Source organism: Chamaea fasciata, unplaced genomic scaffold, assembly GCF_029207755.1.
Source record: "Chamaea fasciata isolate MVZ Bird 193981 ecotype frontalis unplaced genomic scaffold, bChaFas1.0.hap1 SCAF_8, whole genome shotgun sequence".
Classification (NCBI taxonomy): domain Eukaryota; kingdom Metazoa; phylum Chordata; class Aves; order Passeriformes; family Sylviidae; genus Chamaea; species Chamaea fasciata.
Window position 1 is genome coordinate 8,249,878 of NW_027094093.1, and position 18,583 is coordinate 8,268,460.

Here is an 18,583-nt window from a genome sequence, read left to right on the forward strand (position 1 = left end):
TTGGCATCATTTGTGTCATTCATTACATCAAGGACTATTACTCACTTACAATAATGACTATTTATTTCTTTAAGTTCTGCTGCATCTTGGTAAAGCTAATACATTTGCTTTAATACATCTGCTCTTTATAATCAGTATCCAGTAAAAAAAATTTGCCTGTAAACAATTGGCACAACATAAAAGCAAAATCTGTGAAGATTTCCACAGGCTGCACTCTCAGAATAGTTACAGCAACTGGAGGTAAAATACAACTAGAACTGGCCATATAATAACAGCTATATTAACTGAGCAAAATGGCTGTTGTTTTGTTGATACAATTTATCAAATCACTTTTTAAAGCAATGATTTTTTTTTTTAATCCCTTAATCAGAAAGCAACTCTCATGTCTAATTCAGCTGCAGGCGATGACTCCTCACAAGGAGGCTCTCACCATCCAGCCTGCTGAAGCACTTGCAGCCCCTGGGGCAGAGTGGGACACGCAGACGTGCCCGGTCAGCACAGACCAACACTGACATCTGGTGCCAGCAGAGCCATTTTACATGGGGACAAAGGTCTCAACGTGACATCTCACTGAAGACTTGCTAGTTTGACACCAAGATAAAACAGCATCTCCTATTCAGCACCAAACCACAGCAGATTTTAACTACAGGGAAAAGAAATGAAACAGTAAAAATGCCAAGACATACTTAAAGCCAGGAGAAGAAAGTGAGGGAACATTAATAATATTTTTCCTGTAATGCACTTTTTCCAAAATGGTGCCATTGGCTGTCATATCGCAAGATAACTTCACTGCTGCTAAAATAGAGATCCCCATTTTTGTGAGAACAGTATTAGGATAATCTGTGCCAGGATGAGCAGAGCTTCCACACTAGAAAAATCACAAGTGTTGTTTCATTCTGAAAGCAAGGGCTTAGATTGTGGCTGGCATAAGCTTACCTTGCTTGAACAGCTAGAAGCACTACATGCTCTATTTTGTGGGCAGAAGAATTCCTCTGTGCCAGCACTTTTTGGCTACTTGCCCAGAACAAACTGTCCCTAGGCAATGGAGCATGGAGCCCAACCTGTATCATTAGTCCAGCACAGATAGGGTTGGGGGTGCAACCTTTATATGCACACCTAACATCCACTTCCTCACAGGCCACAGACTTCCACTACCACAAACATCAAAGACAGGCTGACACACCAGAAAAGATGATCCCAATGGTATTTAAAAGACTTTTTTCAAGACTGTGAAGAACCAATTACAACAGCATGGCTGTCCTACCTACTAAGAAACTAAGATTTTACACTGCCCTTAGTTCTGCTACCAGCTGCTAGCTTAAATACATTTGTGTGAGACGCACAAACCTGCCCCAAGTACAAGCCAACCTCACTATTCTCTCATGCAAGTAGCCAACAAAGAACTATTTCCAAAGTGTAGCTGTTGCTGTTCCATACAGCAAAATACTTTGCAACATGTCCTTGCTCCCATAAGGCGCTCTGCAGCCAGCAAGCTCTTGTAATAATGTTATTTGCAAGCACAGACTTGGAAAAAAATGGCTTTTTATTATTGCATCTTTGTGCCAGTGCAGACAGCATCCTGACTTACCAGATGTTTCTTATTTCTTTTTTCTAAACTGCACTTTGGTATTTCTAGAATCGAAGGTTTCAGACAAAGAGGTTTCTGTTACCTTTAGAAATCCAATTTAACAGTGCCTCAAAAATCCATGATTAAACAAGTAAAGCTTGATTGAGAGAAACACACCAAGCCTCCATCCAGAGAACACTTTGAAAAACTTTTATAACCCCACGTCTTTAAAAACATGGAAACAGTAATAAGCTCTGCAAGTTCCATGAGTGGAAAAGCACTCATTTTTGTGAAGTTTTGAGGTTTTGGAACACAGGGTTGTGCTTGTGTTTTTTCTCCGTTTTTTGTTTTGGTTTGTTTTGGGTTTTTTTTTTTCTCTCTTTTTTTTTTATTTTATAATTGAGACAGTCAAAAATACTGAAATCCCAGAACCATATAGGGGACTATATTTCGTAGTCTTCAAAATTTGGAGGGCATGTGCAGGGAAGGACGTGCAATAGCACGACAGATAAAATGAAGTACAGTTTGCCTGATCAGTGCCAAGCGTTGCTGATTAGTTTTCACTTCATCTTAATTAAGGTTTCAAAACCTTTATTTAAGTACCACAGCTACTTCAGCAGATACATGGCTGAGGTTTTTGATTTTCCTGCTTGCAGGAGATGCCAGGACATTTCAGCTCTCTAATCCCTAACAAGCAGCAGTTTCTGCTATAAGGAAATATGAGCAAGTATGGAAAGCACATGGTTTATAGCACCTTATTTTACTGACTGTTTTTGCCACTACAAGAATTGCACTTAAATTATGGATGGTCTCTAAGCCCTGCGTTAGGATTGTGTATTACTTTTGAAAAATAATTGTAAACCAAAGAATGTGGAAAACAAGGTGAAACTCTCCTTCTCTCGATAATAGATAAGATGGAAGGAATTCACTGGGGGAGAGGAATTAAAGCAATTCAAGCACAGTAGCAGACAGTTGGGCAAGAAATAATGGCAAATAAAGTCCCCACAGCTACTGTAAAAGCTCACCATGCAGTTTATAATTTAAAATCATGTTACATTGCAGTAAAGACTGTCCTTTTTAGTTTATTTTCTCTCACTTCCAGATTTTCATCATCAGACTAACAGCTTATTCAACCAGAATGGATTTTTTTTCCCCTATTTACTGGCCTGCAATACCAACAGCAGTTTGGGGTGGCTCCTTTACTGGTTGGCTAACTACAGAATATTGCAGTTGCACACTCAGTGCCAAAAGAAAAATCACCATTTTAAATTATGCCTTTACTGACTGCTAATGGACCTCTATATCTTTACATCTCCTACTAAGGATGGCTAAGGAGAAACCAGATGCCCTATAGGCACAGAGAAACCAAGCCTCCCTACAATTTCAAAGCTCAACATTATTGCATGACAATGATAGTGCATTGAATGACAAATTCACATTTGTTTTTATATTCTTGCAATATAACATTTATATTTTTCTTCTGCCAGTACGTGTGAAAATTCAGGACCCATCATTATACAATTTCTGATTTGGGCAGTCTCTGTAGTAAATAGTTCTCTGTCTGACTGTAAAACTCCAATTTAGTTATTTCAGACTTCTTTAAGCTCTCAGTCATGCTCCTTCTCTTTCTCCTTTTCCCACCCTTTCCATAGTTAGGACAAGGGATTTCCTGGCATGCTCTTATAAACCCAGGTCTCTGGAAAACAACTGTAACTAGGGAGGGGTTGGCATTCTCCCACAGGCACTTCCAAAACATCCTTGGTTTTGGGACCTAATACTACATGGCTTTCAGATTTCAAATGAACTAACTAGGGAAAGTAGTTTCTACAACAAGAGTTAATAATTTAATGAACACTAAATTGACTCCTGCATACAATGTCAGCGTCTGTCTTTGAAGAATTTCCAAACACAGAAGGCTGTCCAAGCTGATTTTTGCTCCCAGCCCTTCTCATCACAGTCACTGTAACACACATTCAACTATGAGAATAAACATTTGTTCACTCATCTTGTATCACCTCCCTTAGTCTGCTACAAAACAGGAGCTGCTCTCTTCCCAACAGCAATTTGCACAAACCTTTTGCTTTTGTGTGACCTTTCCTGTGCAGCATAGCTTGGAACACCAAGCTGGCAGTCTCTGACCCCCCTGCATTGGCCGCTCTCCCGGGTGCAGCAGACACCTCAGCAGCAGCTCCAGGAAAGGTGGCAGCCGTGGGATGGCCCCAGGAACTGCAGTCTGCACCAGGACGGGTTTGTTCCCTGGGCAAAGGCACAAGGCCAGAGTGAAAAGTTTGCCCTTCCCAGCAGTCACTGGTGGGAAGGCCTCGCCAAGGAAAGGTTTGAATTTCCACTACTGTCAACCAGAACCCTTTCACAGGCACTGTGAAAACAAGACAGGGATTGCTGCTCCCTCTGCAGTCTCTACAGCGGGACAATTGACTTCTGAGTAAGAGGTTATTAAATAAGATACGCATGTTATTGAAAAAAGTTTCTAGGGAAAATAATAATCTTACTGAGACCAACTTCAGTCTACTATGCTTATTTTTAAAGCAGTTTTACCAATTTCAGTTAAGCTTGGTATCAATGTAAACAATTAAATTGTTAGTCTTCCATTGCTTTCGCTGGGATATGACTTTAAGTCAGTGCTGAGATGTAGCACTTGGTATCAACTGTTCCACACATTAATGTGTGTGAAAACACACACACATTAATTTCTCAGCATTCTGGATGGGGTTTACAGCAAGACAGCTCAAACTGTACATACAGAAAGTCAGCTCTCAGACCCCAAGGAGTGATTGGAGTCTGCTTTCAAACCAACCTTGTAGGCATTCACAGAAGCCTCTAGCTGGGTTATGACTGCCTGGAGTTTGTGCTCTGGGCACCCAGGAACCCTCAGCCAAGTGTGGAAGTCTGGAACATCCTGTGATACCATGAGGATGATAAAGAACAGGCAAACTCCAACCCAGTCACACTGCCTTCAGAAGCTCCCTGTATGCAGAGAAATTGCTCTTGCACTTCACCTACCTACCTGTATCACCTACCTTGCTCAGCACTACTTATAATTTACATTCGCCACATTTTTTTCTACATCTCTGCTGATTTCTTACTCAGCCACCGTGTAACGGCAGAAATTTTTGGCTACTTACCCAACAAATCCTAAAAATGCAAATATGTGCCTCCAAAACCTTCTCTCAACAGACCATGCGTTCCCTAACACACCTGCTCCAGGGTAATTTGTTTCAGGTGCATGTAAATCTACAGTTACCAGTCAAAACCAAATCTGCTGCCCTTAAAAGCTTTTCACCCTGAAGTCAAACACACAGCATGCCTGACAATGCAGATTGATCACAAGTTGTTTTTTTTATAACAGCACCGTTATGTTTACATTAAAAGGTAGGGGGTTTCCTACTAACAATCAAATTTAAAAAAAAATCCTTACAAACTGCTTCAAGTAGTTCGGGAAATGTAACAGCATGAAGTCTTTTCTTGTTACTTTCCATGAAACAGGTGGGGTGATATTGGCCATGTACACATCATCACATTGCTGATAGCAACGGAAAACTCATCTGCTGTGCAGGAGGTGCACTGAGCAGTAAGCTGCATAGTGAGGATGAAAGTCTGGAGCATATCCATGCCTGGAAAGCTTTATTACATCCATGTGAACATAGTGACATGCACAGAATACCTAGGGCTGTCCTAAGCTTGACTTCCTAGACAGTCAGAGAAAGTATTTCTGTTCTTCCTTCTCGCTTTACAGCTGCCCTTTCTGAAAACAAACAAATTTCTGGCATACTTCAAGAAATAAGACATGTAACACTAGATTTTCTGCCACAATTCATGCATTCTTCCTGCTTTACTCCATGACATTTGACACAGCAGCCTGAAAAATAATTGCCCAAGTTTCATGTGGTATTTGTTGCAGATTATAAAATTCTAGTAAACAATGGATTTTTCTCCTTATTTGAACCATGTGTGTTCTACTCTGATCTACCACAGATGGTATTTTTCTTGTTACATAGATGTAGGATCCTCTACTTTTAAGGAGTTTTATATGTGTGAGTTTTATGAGAGAACAATATAACACCATGAATTCAAGCAAACATCTTCAAAAGCAGCTTGAAGGGTAGTTTATAAATTATAGGGAAGCTCAAAGCCACCTGGCATTGATGTGCACACAGAAGGGCCACACAGGACATTAGAAAATTGACTATTTCAAGAGAAGGTCAGACAAGTTCAGCTGCTGATTCTTTTTGAGCATATTAAACATTCCTAAGTGTTCTGTTCCACTTCTACTTCCACAGTAATTAGCAGCCTGTTGATTACTTCTTTGTTTTCAATTAAGAGCTTGCAAAAAAACCCTGAAATAAAGTCATACCCTTTAACACCTGTAAAAATACTGCAATTAATGGATGCCTAGGAAAGTGGGTCAGGACAGAATATTTGAACACAGATAAAAGATATTTCCTTTGGCCATGATAAAATTTTTATTAGATACATATTTGAGGTCCTTTACTAAAATCCTGCAAAGAGTTTGAAAGAGACTTCAGCCTAAAAATGGGCCAGCTGGGTATTAGGAGCTCTATGGGGTTTCTCTGATAAAGGATGAGTTAAGGGTGGAGAGATATTTCAGAGGTATGCCTTAGAAGCTATTGTTGTTAAATACGGGTTTGATTTCCAAATATAAAGGGAAAGATTTTTGAGAATTGGATTATATTTCTGTGGCCATCAGATATTAGAAAGTTCTGCCTATTGCAACAGTAGTTACCACAAATGTGTGTTTTGAAGGAATCTGTAAGGTATTGTGTCTTTCTACTAGGGCTCTTAAATCCAATGTGCAACACAGGCACATACACATTTTGATATTTTTTTATAGCCAGGGCATTTCTGCTTTTTCATACAATAGAAATTCCTCTCCTCTCCATAATTTCCAGGGACTCAGCTGCATGGAGAAATTAACAGTGCATATGTCAGTTCAAAAAAAATTTATTCATTGTTCAGAAAATACTTCTTGATATGATTCATATATCTTCCTCTTTCTATTTGGCCCTGCCACAGACCTAAGTGCTATTAATTCCTGATCTCCTTGGATTAGACTTCTCAAAACTGAACTCCTACTACATTTCAAAGCTTCACACCTTCTCCAGAGATGGTTTCTTAGTGCAATTAGTATTTCAATAATGTGAATAATTCATCTGTCTGAAATGGCCTACTTACTAGCAATAGGTAATAATTTCCAAAAGCAGAAACCAAAGCTTTACCAGTAGGTTTAGTTGTGGAAAATTCTATCATGACAGCGCTAGGTGTTATTTCATAGTCAGAAAGGGCCATAAGCACAACCAGATGGAAAGATATACTAAAAGTCTCTTATTATTTTCCTTTCTCTTAAAGCATTTGTTGTGGTGGCAATTTAGCATTCAGTATCCCAGCAATTCTGGTGGTAATTCTATTTTGGTGAGGAAATGGTCCATTTAATACACTCGTATAAACTGCCAGCAACTCTGAGCTCAGTTGCAGATTCATCACAAGTAAGGGTAGAATAGTCGTGTTAACACCAAGCATGCAATAAAACTGCTTAGTAAGTCCTAAGACTTGGAATTAAAGTCATAACACAGCAAAGGGAGTCAGCAGAGAAGGTGATATGTGAAAAAAAATAAGCATGTCTGCAAAGCATAGTCTAGTGCTGACGTTTTATAGATTTATAGGAGGACAGACATAAGCCCATGAACATGCTTTCCCACTGATCCAGAAAGGAAATTTCCTATATGCTTGAAATCAATGGGTAAATAAAGTTCTTACTGGTTTACAAAGCAGCAGCAGCTGCTATGCCATATACTTGATCAATGCAGTTCCAAGGAATATCAATGAAGCTTGAAGGTTAGTTTCAGGGTATTTTTGTTTGACTGGCAAGAGTTTTAGATGGTTCCTGGATTTCTATTTGCAGCATTAAAACCAGCGTGACATAATCTCTGGAATAACTACTACAGTTTGCCCAAGTAACTTTTGCAGTTTTATACCTCCTATTAAGTGGGAAAACCCTCTCCACATTTCATTCCCTTGCAACAAAGCTTTTCCAAATTTTGTCTTGCTGTACCTTAAATCTACCCAAATAATTTGTGAAGCAGCCCTGAAACAGAGAGAAACTGTGTTAGCAGTAAGGTAAAGTAACTCTAGTTTGAAAATGAATCCTCCACAAAGCCAGAAACTGGGTAATGGAACAGAAAGAAAACTTACTCCAGAACAGCCCATGAAAGAGGTTCAAAAGTTTGTTTCATTTTACTGTCTTGGAAAGTTACATTTCCAACCAAGTTTTACTCATATATATGCAAAGCTGGTAAAGTTAAATCTACAGTGTATGAATACTTAAACTGTTGAAAGCTTGGAAACTCCAGGGACCATCAGGCTCTAAACATCTTTTTTACATGAGCACAATTAGTTGTATTTTGGGAGGGGGGGAAAAGTAATAAGAAAAGAACAAAAGCCAAAGACAATCGTACATAGCCTTGTTCTTTAACTAGCAAAAACACACGAAGACAAAACACAAAATGTATCCTGGACCCTATAATCCTACACTTCCCAAGAAAGCAGACCATGACTTAAAACACATAGCTCCCAAGTCTGACTTGAAAGAGATCTTTGGAGGCTGGTTCTAAAAGGACAAATAGCTCAATTACTAAATTAACCTAATTTTCACGTGCCTGATCTCTTACAAACCCGTGACAAAGTTTGGAGTCACATTTGTATTGAGAGTTTTGTTGGAACCAGAAGTGGGATTACAAAAGCAGAATAGGTTTTTAGCTGCAATGTGTCTTTTGCCACTGAATACACTGTGGATGGAAAGAGCTGTAATAAATAGCACAGAATGTTCCAAAGGCTGGTGAGATGAAAAATGTTGGATTTTGGTTTTTTATCCTGTTTGGACTAAGCTTTGTAAGCACAGACAAAAATGTGAGCAAGTCACAGCTAATTCAGATATAACTTCAACTCCAAACTGAAATGCAAAGGGGTTTTGTTGAATGCCTTCATCACTTTCAGTCTCAATTCTAAAGCTAAAGCAACAAGAACAGATCACAGCAGGACAGATCACATGCAAACTAAGACGCCATTTGATAATTTTCCTGTAATTTAAATTTTAGAACTGAATGAAAATATTCAAGAATTCCTGAAAAAGAGTTTAGATAGCTCCAGACTGAGAAAGAGGGGGAGTGGTTGCCAGTTGTCCTATATCAGTACTTTCACATATGCAGGAAACCAAGTCTTCAATACTCGGAAGGTTTTCCCAGCTCTATGATCCTCACTCATATTTTCATTACCTAATAGCATCATCTGAGATGCCACAGATTTCCCAAATCTCTTTAAAGAGGCTTAAAAACTACATTCACCAGGGTTTATTTCAGGGACCTAGGCAGGCTGGCAATAAATAGTGCCTCATGCTGCAATGAGAATGGTTTTAAATAATAAATTATATCCATATAATTTGTATACACACGTAAATAAAAACTACATTAACAAGAAAAAACTTGGATTATGTATTGCTGCCTCTGTTTTGCAGTAGTGTTTCTAAAGCAGGAACTGTAACCAGAAGATTAGAGGAGTTATGGAAAAACTGATCTTTCAATTGAAAAAAAATCCACCAGCTTATTTTAGAAATTATTTAACTGGCAGTTGTTACACTTGGCCTTTTATCTGTTCCACAGCATAAATTCTGACAGTCTAACACACTCTTTCTTTCTTTCACTGCTGGCTAATGAAAGTGTGCATTTTCCAGTGACTGTGTAATTCTGCTTTGGACTGATGTCATGGCTGCCACTCCAGCAGACCCATTAAAATAAAAAGCATACACATCTAGAACTTAAGCTGTTACCCAAACCACAAACTTGTGATTGCAGAGGCAAGCTACACCACCTTATAAAAGGATTTTGATGTATGGCATCTGTTTTACTGAGAAACGCTGTGGATTCTGAAGCATGCACAGATTAAGAGCATTTAAACTCCAGGAAAAAAATAGAACTAAATGAGAAAAATGTCTGCTCAGTTTGAATTCACTGTAAAACTAGATTAAAAAGTGAGAAGGGCACTGCTTGGGGGGGGGGGGGGGGGGTGGAAGAAAAGAGCTTAATTAAGACAAACTGGGACTGAAATACAGGGGGATTCATTCAAAATGGAATCTCTTGCAGAAAGCTGCACAAAGGAGAAGAAAGCTTTAAAAAAGTGTCCTTGACAATACTGACTAGAAGACAGGTTGCCAATAATCCATTTTCATGCACAAAACACACATTTCACAGCACACACATATTTGAGAAGAGATGAACAAAAATTATTCAAAAGCATGCTTTGGCAAATGCTTAATGAATATGCTTTCTTCCCCCTTAAACTTAAAAAAACCATAGCATAGACACAAGGGTTTACACATTGTCACAGCAAGGAAAGAGAACAGATAAATACAGAAAAGCTTTACTTCAGATTTATGAATCATAAGGTCAGTAGAATTTTAAAATAATGATATTATATATGAGATACTAAAACTGTCATCAAAAGCAGTTGCTAAGAATTCTAGAAAAAACATTCACTAAGGCTATTTCTGTCAATATCTTGCCCAAACATACAGAAGTCTAGATAGACGTGCTTTGAACTCAGGTCATGGTAGCTAATCAGTGTAGCTGTAAATAGCAAAAAAACCAGCAGGGTTAACTATCTAGTTTTTCTCAAAATGTAGAGTACACCAGGTCGAGTGAAAGTAAATGAGAGGTTTAAAAAAGAAATGCAGCAGGACATGGACAGCTAACAGGTCAAACAGATCACTGACACAGCCTCAAGGTAGATGGTTAAGTGTATTGAACAAGTAATTCTAATGAACAATCAAAAGAAATAGAGATCTTGGGGGAAAAAATCTATCAACTCATCTTTTGTTTTGTTAACAAAAATTCAAAATATTTATGGCTATGTGCATTGTATAAACAAATATAACCTATCCGTAGGTTAGCTTCCTAGCAAAAGTTTTCGAGTGTTTTGAAACATACCAACCTAATTTATCTTACAATAGGAGCTGGCCACATACTTTTCTTCTCATTCATCTCAAACATGTTATGGAAAAATAATAGTCAAGACAGTAATGAATTTTTTTTTTCACTACAGCCACATACAGAAGCAATTCTCTTTAAACTACTTTAATGATGTATGTGACAGTAGCAGACTAGTCAGAAGATATCCAAACCAGCAAGAACAGATGATTTCCTACCTCTGACTGTACCTGTCCTTGAGGGACAGAGGGACTGGTATAATAGTTCTTTAGCTGTACCTGCTTGGCAGCACACCTACTTGTAACATCAGCTATATACATCACACACCTGAACAATGCTTAAGACGAGACAATAGTAATCTCATTATTCCAAGTGACAACAAAATGCCACTTGAAAAAAAAAAATCCATTCTCTCCTGCAAGTGCTGATACCCATTTTAATGTAGCACAGGGAAAGGCACAGCTGACAAGTCATCTCTGTTAAAATACACTGACCTTCATAAAGGAAGGGGAAAAGTCTCAGAGAAATCCAGTGATCGACTGTGTAAATTATAATGCTAACTTTTCTGCAATATTGCCAGTAAGCGCATTAAACATTCCAATGCAAACTATGAAACAGACTACTTCATTTTCCTTTAGCCTCCCATCTCCTTTCTCTGTCCTTTCAAGAAGAAAGGACATAGGCATAAGGTGTACTTTCAGATACTAAGGGCTAAAGTATTTCTTTCTCCTTGTGCTGGTCTCTTTCTGGAGAAAAACCACAGCACTGGTCAAAGTCAGCCAAAGCCTGGGACCTGACACTGGCAGAACACTCACAAATCAAAGTCCTCTAGTTATGCTTTTAAAGCAACACATTTCAAAGCAAGGACATTCTAAAACTGTGATGACTGCATTTACAGCATAGTTCCTTTTGTCATCCTAAAAGTGTAATGACTTTTAAAAGAAAAAAGAAACCATCACACAGCAATTCTTAAATCATGTGAAAATATCACTGTGATTTTCTTACTGCTTTTTGGGGTGGATTTTTGGTACTGTTTGTTTGGGGTTATTTTGCATAAATAATTTAACCTCTGCAGTTCAGATACTATAATGTCTTGGAGCTTAAAAAGTTTACAGACAAAAATAAAATCTTCAAATATTACAATTGTTTCTCCGCATTCTGAAAAAAACATCCATAATCAATAAACCAGGCAAATGGAAATTTCAGCTTCCTGATGAAGTTACTACCTGGCTGTCACAGACCAGTTGTTGCAGCAGCCCTCTTATTAGAGAGTAAAAATGAGGCAAAGCAGAGACTTCTTGTTAAACACAGCATAAAGAGGGTCCTGGTTTATTCCTCTTTACAGTCTAGTCATCTTAACTCCAATTATTCACAGGCCCTAGCCCCAGCAAGCTCCTTCTACAGGTTTCCCTTGCAGCCTCTGACTGCTACTTATTTCCTGCTGAACTCTGACTGCAGGCTTTTACCCAGCTAGACGGTAACTGCAGGTTCCAACAACAGACTCTGACTGCACACCCAGACTCACCTCACTGCAGCACTTTTCTCTCCTCAGGATCCTGCTCCATGAGTCTCTCCTTCATGCTCCTCAAGGTTCCCTCTCCATAATAATCCTCTCCTTACTAGTTAACCCCCTCTTTTATCTCACTCATCCTTATCGGATACAGCTGTGACTCATCAGAGGTGAGGGTGTATTGTTAATTAACACAGCTGTTACTTATCAGGGGTGAGGTCACCTGAATTCCCTTCTACAGCCAGTGACCAGCAGGGCATGACACTGTGTGACAAACTGACCTGACTTTTCCAGCTGTCTCTCTACAGATCCTACTAGAGGACTTCACAATTTGTCTTATTTACAAACTGAATTAACTTCAGTGATTTTAGTAAAGTAGGTAGAAGAACACCTCTGAAGCAGGAATTTTGAGTAAAATTTAAATTTAAGGAATAGTTTGAGCTGAATTATCAGGTATATCATATTACAAATTCCATCCTTAATGCAATGAAGAAGGGAACATCCAGTAGAAAGCAAAGTGAGTGCTGACAGACATCAGTAATTTTATTCAGCCTTTCTGCTCCTGACAAATGCTGTTGTCACTTCTCCAGAGCAGGAGAACTTGCTGCACTTCCAGTTAGCAAGGAATAAAGTGAAGTTACTGCTGGGCTGTGCTGTTCAGGGGTAAGTAAGTAAGATTTTTCAACTTAAAAATAATACTGCCTTTATGAAGACTGAAAATGTTGTTCAAAAATGAAAAGAGAATGTGGGTTTAGTTTACTAAAAACAAACAAGAATGAACAAAAGTTATTTTTAATCCTACTTTAAAAACACAATAGACCAAGTCTCCTATCACCATCTCAGCCAACAGCAGGTGTTAGGAGAAAATCACTTATATTGGCTAAACACATACTGGTATTTTCCCACTAGAACTGGTGTATCTAGGTGACTTTCAATCACGCAACCTATGCAAATATGACAGAAAATAGTGACATGCCAACTATATTTTGTATTCTGTAATTTATTCTGAGAGCCTTGAACAAAGAATAATTTAATCATTAGCTAAAAAAATCATTCTTAAATGTGAAATAAGATACATCTGTTTTCATTTATTGTTAATTCATATCTCAGGAATACAAACCAATGCTGTTCATTCAGGTATCTAGTTCTTACATGTCCCTTTTAAAACGCCACATTTTCATAAAGCAATGTAGTGGATTAAGAGAAAATTATCCCACTACTGACCAAAGTGAGGTGGAAGCAAGAATGAAAAATATTTGTGTTAATAGCATTTTGCTGGACAATCACAAACCTCTCCAGAAAACGTAAAAAGTTTGGTGCTTCTACACAGAGTCTGCGAAATGCCAATGGTTAGTGAAGAGGGCAGCGGAACACGAAGCAAAGCAACATCATGAGCATGGTTGTGCAGTGTTCTGTGCTGCTCCTCCTGAAATTTCTCTTCTGGGTGTGTGCCTGCAAGCATAGCTCATAAAACTGCCTTTAGAACTGAACTAGTCTGAAGTTTGCGACATACAGATTACTTTTGTTTCCTGTTTCCCTCCTGAATCCACTTACTATAGCACTAGTGTTGTCATCCTGAAGGTAAAATTTCAGACTAGAATATTGCACTTTACTCTCATCCCCACCTTTTGTGCCATCATCTCTGGTAGCAAGCTCAGCCTGGACCACAATTTATATTGCTAATTGCTGTATGGTGCAATGAAGTCAAAAGAGCTATGTGGGGGAATCCACAATATTTATAACAAACAAGAAAGGTGAACACAAAATAGCCAAAAGTGAACACATATATATATATTTCTGTATTTGCAATCCTAAGTTTTAAAGCCTGGTTCTCAGAATAAGTGCATCATGTATATTTCCCAGGAAGATGGGTGGTTAAAAGGCATCCCAGAATTAGGAAGACAAGTACCACTTGATATGGTATAAGGTTAAGCCCTTGGAAGATGCTGGCTCTGACCTGTTCAGTGTTGGAAGGTAGTCTGTAGGTGTCTGAATCATTCCAAAGGAAAAAATTTACCCTGATTTTCAAACAGGCCCACAGAAATAAACATACAACAATCAAATTCCCTCCCTACTGCTACAGTCACTAATACAAATATATATTTTGCAGTATAGCTAAAATATTAGGACATCTCCTTGAGTAGGAATACAAGTCTTCTCTCTTTTCTTACTAAAAGCCGATATATTATTTTGATTAATTACTTGTCAGGGATTTACTTGGCTGTCTAACCAAATGAGGGAATGATTTTTTCCGCTATAACTAGGAAAAAAAAAGTTATTCCTTTTCAGCAGATGAATTATGTCTCTGCTTTCCTCTGAAGAACGGGCTTTGGAATGGGTTTAGGCAACACCTTAAAAATAACATGGCCTGGAGAGTTCTTTTACTCTCTGGAAGGGTTAGTTCTAAGTAAACACTGGAAAGAAAATCTGTCTGTTTTGATGCTCAAAAATAACTAAACTGAAAATATTAAAGAGCAGTTTATAAGCTCAAGTAATCTATGTGTAGAATACTGGTAAGTGAGAAGTTTCACCACAAGGAGAATGTGGGATATGTAAGGACAGATATAGGTAAGAAACCCCTTGACAGAATGAGTATATGTTGATAACTATATACATTAACCAGTGGAGCTCTAGACTCCCAGAAATTTGTTCATGACAAAATTTTACCTGCAAGGTAGATGTAGCAAAATGGTTCTTATTTTCAATCCACAAATAGTTCATTATCATTCACAAACGAACAAAAGGACCTCAATAAATTCACTGCTAGAGAGCTCCTAACTACTGAATGCCTTTCTTTTTAACAGTGCTGTGCCTTTCAGCCTAGAACAAGTCAATCTTTTTCCTACACACACCGAGGAGGAGCTGGTTTATTTAGGGTGACATACAGGCTTTACCCTTCTCCTGACTATGCACCATACACACTTTGCCACTCTGGTCTCAGTTCAGAACAAGCAATTACTTCTCCAACACAAAACATTTTCCTTGAAGTGTATCTTTTTAAGTAGCAGCTGTACTCCCAAAGGCCAAATGGAAACACATGATTCAGGCTTCTCTTAGTGTAGAGAGAACTAAAAGGAATTCACTTAAATTTTATAAAAGACTGTCCCAAATATCTTAGCAATTAGCCTTTTCAGCTAGTCATTAGTATTTTATTTTCTTTAAAAATTATGAGTCACATTCTGGAAAGCAGATCCTCTGTTTGACAGGGGACAGAGTCAAAAGCAAAGTTAAGACTTTAAGCAAAGGGCAAGTTATTTCCAACTATCTCTTTACTTACGGTAAAGTCTCCTGGCACTAAAAACCATGGCTAGAAAATAGCTGAAGAACACTTATGAAAGGGAAGTAGAAGACTGTGCAGTGCATTTAAAATAAAAATGTCACTATTTTGTTTTCAATTAACTTTTAATGATGATCAACATAAATCCTACTTAATAGCTGCGTATGAATCATTAGGCTCCAGCCACTCCTCTTATCTATGCCAAAGCACCTCTCAGAGTGTGGGGAGGATGCCTTAGGAGCTGACTTCATGTAAACTCATTCAGTCAGGGCTGACCTCTGAATCCAAAAGCAGGAGCAGGCACAAAGAAAGCAGAGAAGGGCTTTTGGAAGTGTAAGTAGACAAAGGTGAACAAATAAACACCATGGAGCAGTATGATCTGGTGCAGACTCTGTAATGTGTATCACAGGTGTACTCTCCCCAAAGATCAAACACAGAGATGTCCTTTAGCACCTGCTATGATGACTATTTCTTGAGCAGCTATCAGTATCTATAGTGTATATTTAAACATATATCCTATTGCTGTACATAAATTGTAACTTCTCCCCACTCATGTTCTGAGAGCTAATTTATTAAACACCAGTGTGTAACCGTAGGTGCTTGGGAGTTAGCTCAGTGGAAAAACTGATCAGATTGTTCCCCTGCCTGCTTGTCCTGCAGCCTGCTGCTGGAGCACAGGGCAGCTGCCAAGGGGTCGCACACTCCTGACTGTTGCAGAGCAATTAAACTGGCATCTAACCCCCTCAGATTCCCTGCTTTAGCACTCCATACCTGTAACAGTTTGAACAGAAATCAAGATTTCTAAAGCCAACCAAGACAAAAACCAAAGCAAACAACACCACCACCCCAAGACCCCGCCAACAAAACCCAAAACAACTTACAAAACCACCTAAAAGCTGGACAGAAGTTATTCATTCACCTCCTGTCATCCTTTGTTTTCAAATTTCCTTTCATATCAGCCCTTCCAGCCAATGAGTATCCAGCATCTTCCTTCTCTCCTCTCATCTCCCTCATTTAGCACTTCAACAAATTTAGACCACTCAAATTTTGTCTTTTGATTTTTCTTTGGATTTTCCTTTTTTTTTCCCTTTTACCTTTGAAAGCAAACGGAAAACGCCGCTGTCAAGGTTTGAACAGGTCTTCTCTGTAAATACTAACCTAGTTACCTAAGAAATAAGCCTTACCAACATCATACCCACTCTTAGTTTTAGTTTCTTTAATGCATTTTAAATTAAAGGTATGCATTTAAACTGAGTAACTTGAGAGGGAAAGAGTACATAAGAAAACACAGGTATTGTCACCATGTCCTCTCCAGGCACATCCATGCACCAGACAGCTCTCTTAGCTACAGACATATCCAGCTGTTCCAACACAGTCATCTGATAATCCATCACTTCCAGCTCCTACAGACAATCAGCATTTGCCCCAGACTGTTCTCATGTGCTGTACCAATGACAGGTGTTTCTATCTATATGACAGAAAAAGGCATTAGCTGACATTGCCCTTTTGATGCAGAGACACAGAATATCTTTGTGTAAAATCTGTCCTTCTCCTCATTAATCATGATGCTGGTCTCAGCTATCTGTAGACCTTGGCAATGCCCTCTACAGGTGGTATTTAATGGCCTCTCTCTGTCTCCTCTTTGCAAGAGAATGCTCCAGTTCTGACACTGTCACCATGACTTCCTCAGCTCTGGGGGTGCATGGATACACTCACATTCAACAAGTCACCATAGGAGGTTCCAGCTATGAAAGTTGCTCTCAAAGAATAGAATTGCCTAAGTACCACAAACAAAATCACATTAAAAACACATGTCATGGTAACTACCTCATTGCACATCTAACATTAAGTCTCAAGCAAATATGTAGTCTACAGCCACATGAATTCCAGATAAAATTCTAATTTAATACAAGAATGAGTTCCACAGGAAATAATCTAAACTGAGCAACAAAAGTGCTTATCAAAATGCCACTTTTACATGAGAACTAAAGATGCAAATGCTAGTCCACTTACAGTTTGATCTTCACACTTTCAAACTTGGTTGATGTGCTTAGAAGCTCACTTCATTTGTAAACTTATCTGAAATACAAGCCATTTTAGACATAAAATACAACTGCATTCTTTTTCCACTGTATAATTCCCATCAAAAATATTTCCAGCACTTCCATTTCCAATGGAATGATCAAATGAAAGCATCTGAAAACAGATGCTTTTCAAATTATCCTCAAACCGAAAGAGCTGGTTTCCTCCAGACTGCATGATGTTGAAAGTCCTAAAAAAAAGATTATCACCAAGCTGCCCTCAGATAATTTCACTTCAATCTATGCACATTGCATCATTCACCAGGAATACAGAAATAAACCTCTATAAATGTCCTTCTGTTCTCCTGTTCAAGGTAAGCAGAGCTTAAGTACCTAAGTAATTTGTCCATTTTGATGGAATTGCAGTGTGATTACATGCAATTCTGTGATTATTCCGTGCAAACTGAAAAGTTAGATGTTCATACTCGGCGCTGTACTAAGACTGCTAGGGAAAAACCTTGGGAAGGATACAAAGCCCCTGATTAAAAAAAAAAAAAAAAAAGGCCTTTCCTTTTGCTGCCACAAATAGGTTCATTTTGTTATTTTGTGAAAGATCAGGCTGACAGTTTTCACTGTTTAAAAGTTCTCTTCTTTGAGACTATATGTAACTCTATGGCTAATGAAGTGGGAGAGGATGGTGAAAACCAGGATCTCTGATTTCACCCACACAGCACACACAGTCAGCAGTGTAACATCTCTTCAACTGGCTCCTCACATTTCCAAAAGTCTAAGCTAGTGAGCATTCACAGGAAAAAGTCCAATGAAAGTAATTCAGTCCCATGCCCTTCTAAGTCCTTTCTACTTCTGCTGGGCCTCCACCACAAGTACAAGTACAAACTGCTTCTTGGTGTGCTGTTGTCATTCCATAAATATCTCTTCTGTCTCTTGATCTAAGTCTTCTCAGATCCTTTCATACAGGGCACAAAGGGAATGACATTCCTCTTTGCTAAGTCTAAAAGTTTCAACGTGGGGACTTGCCTCTTCAGACTAATTATAGCTCACAACATTAATCTTTGAACATTGTCTTTCCTTCTTTTCTAAGAATTCCTGGTGTGCTTAACAAGTCACAAAGCTGTAACATCACACTGAGATTTGTCCCCTCACTCAATATATGCTCTGTTTACTTCCTGCCTT

General features: G+C 38.6%; 1 protein-coding gene across 4 annotated transcripts in view; it reads right to left on the reverse strand.

Annotated features, from left to right (window-relative positions):
• The window catches only part of COL5A2 (collagen type V alpha 2 chain), a 161,874-nt gene that overhangs the window by 139,985 nt on the left and 3,306 nt on the right, over window positions 1–18,583 (reverse strand). The window contains exon 1 of one of the 4 annotated variants that reach the window (XM_066189558.1): window positions 12,107–12,178. The exons of 1 other annotated variant lie outside the window; for it this stretch is intronic. The gene's annotated coding sequence lies outside the window, so the exon portion shown is untranslated. Of the gene's footprint in view, window positions 1–12,106; window positions 12,179–18,583 lie in introns of those variants that run through there. 2 more of the 4 variants (XM_066189557.1, XM_066189559.1) reach the window with 2 other exon arrangements.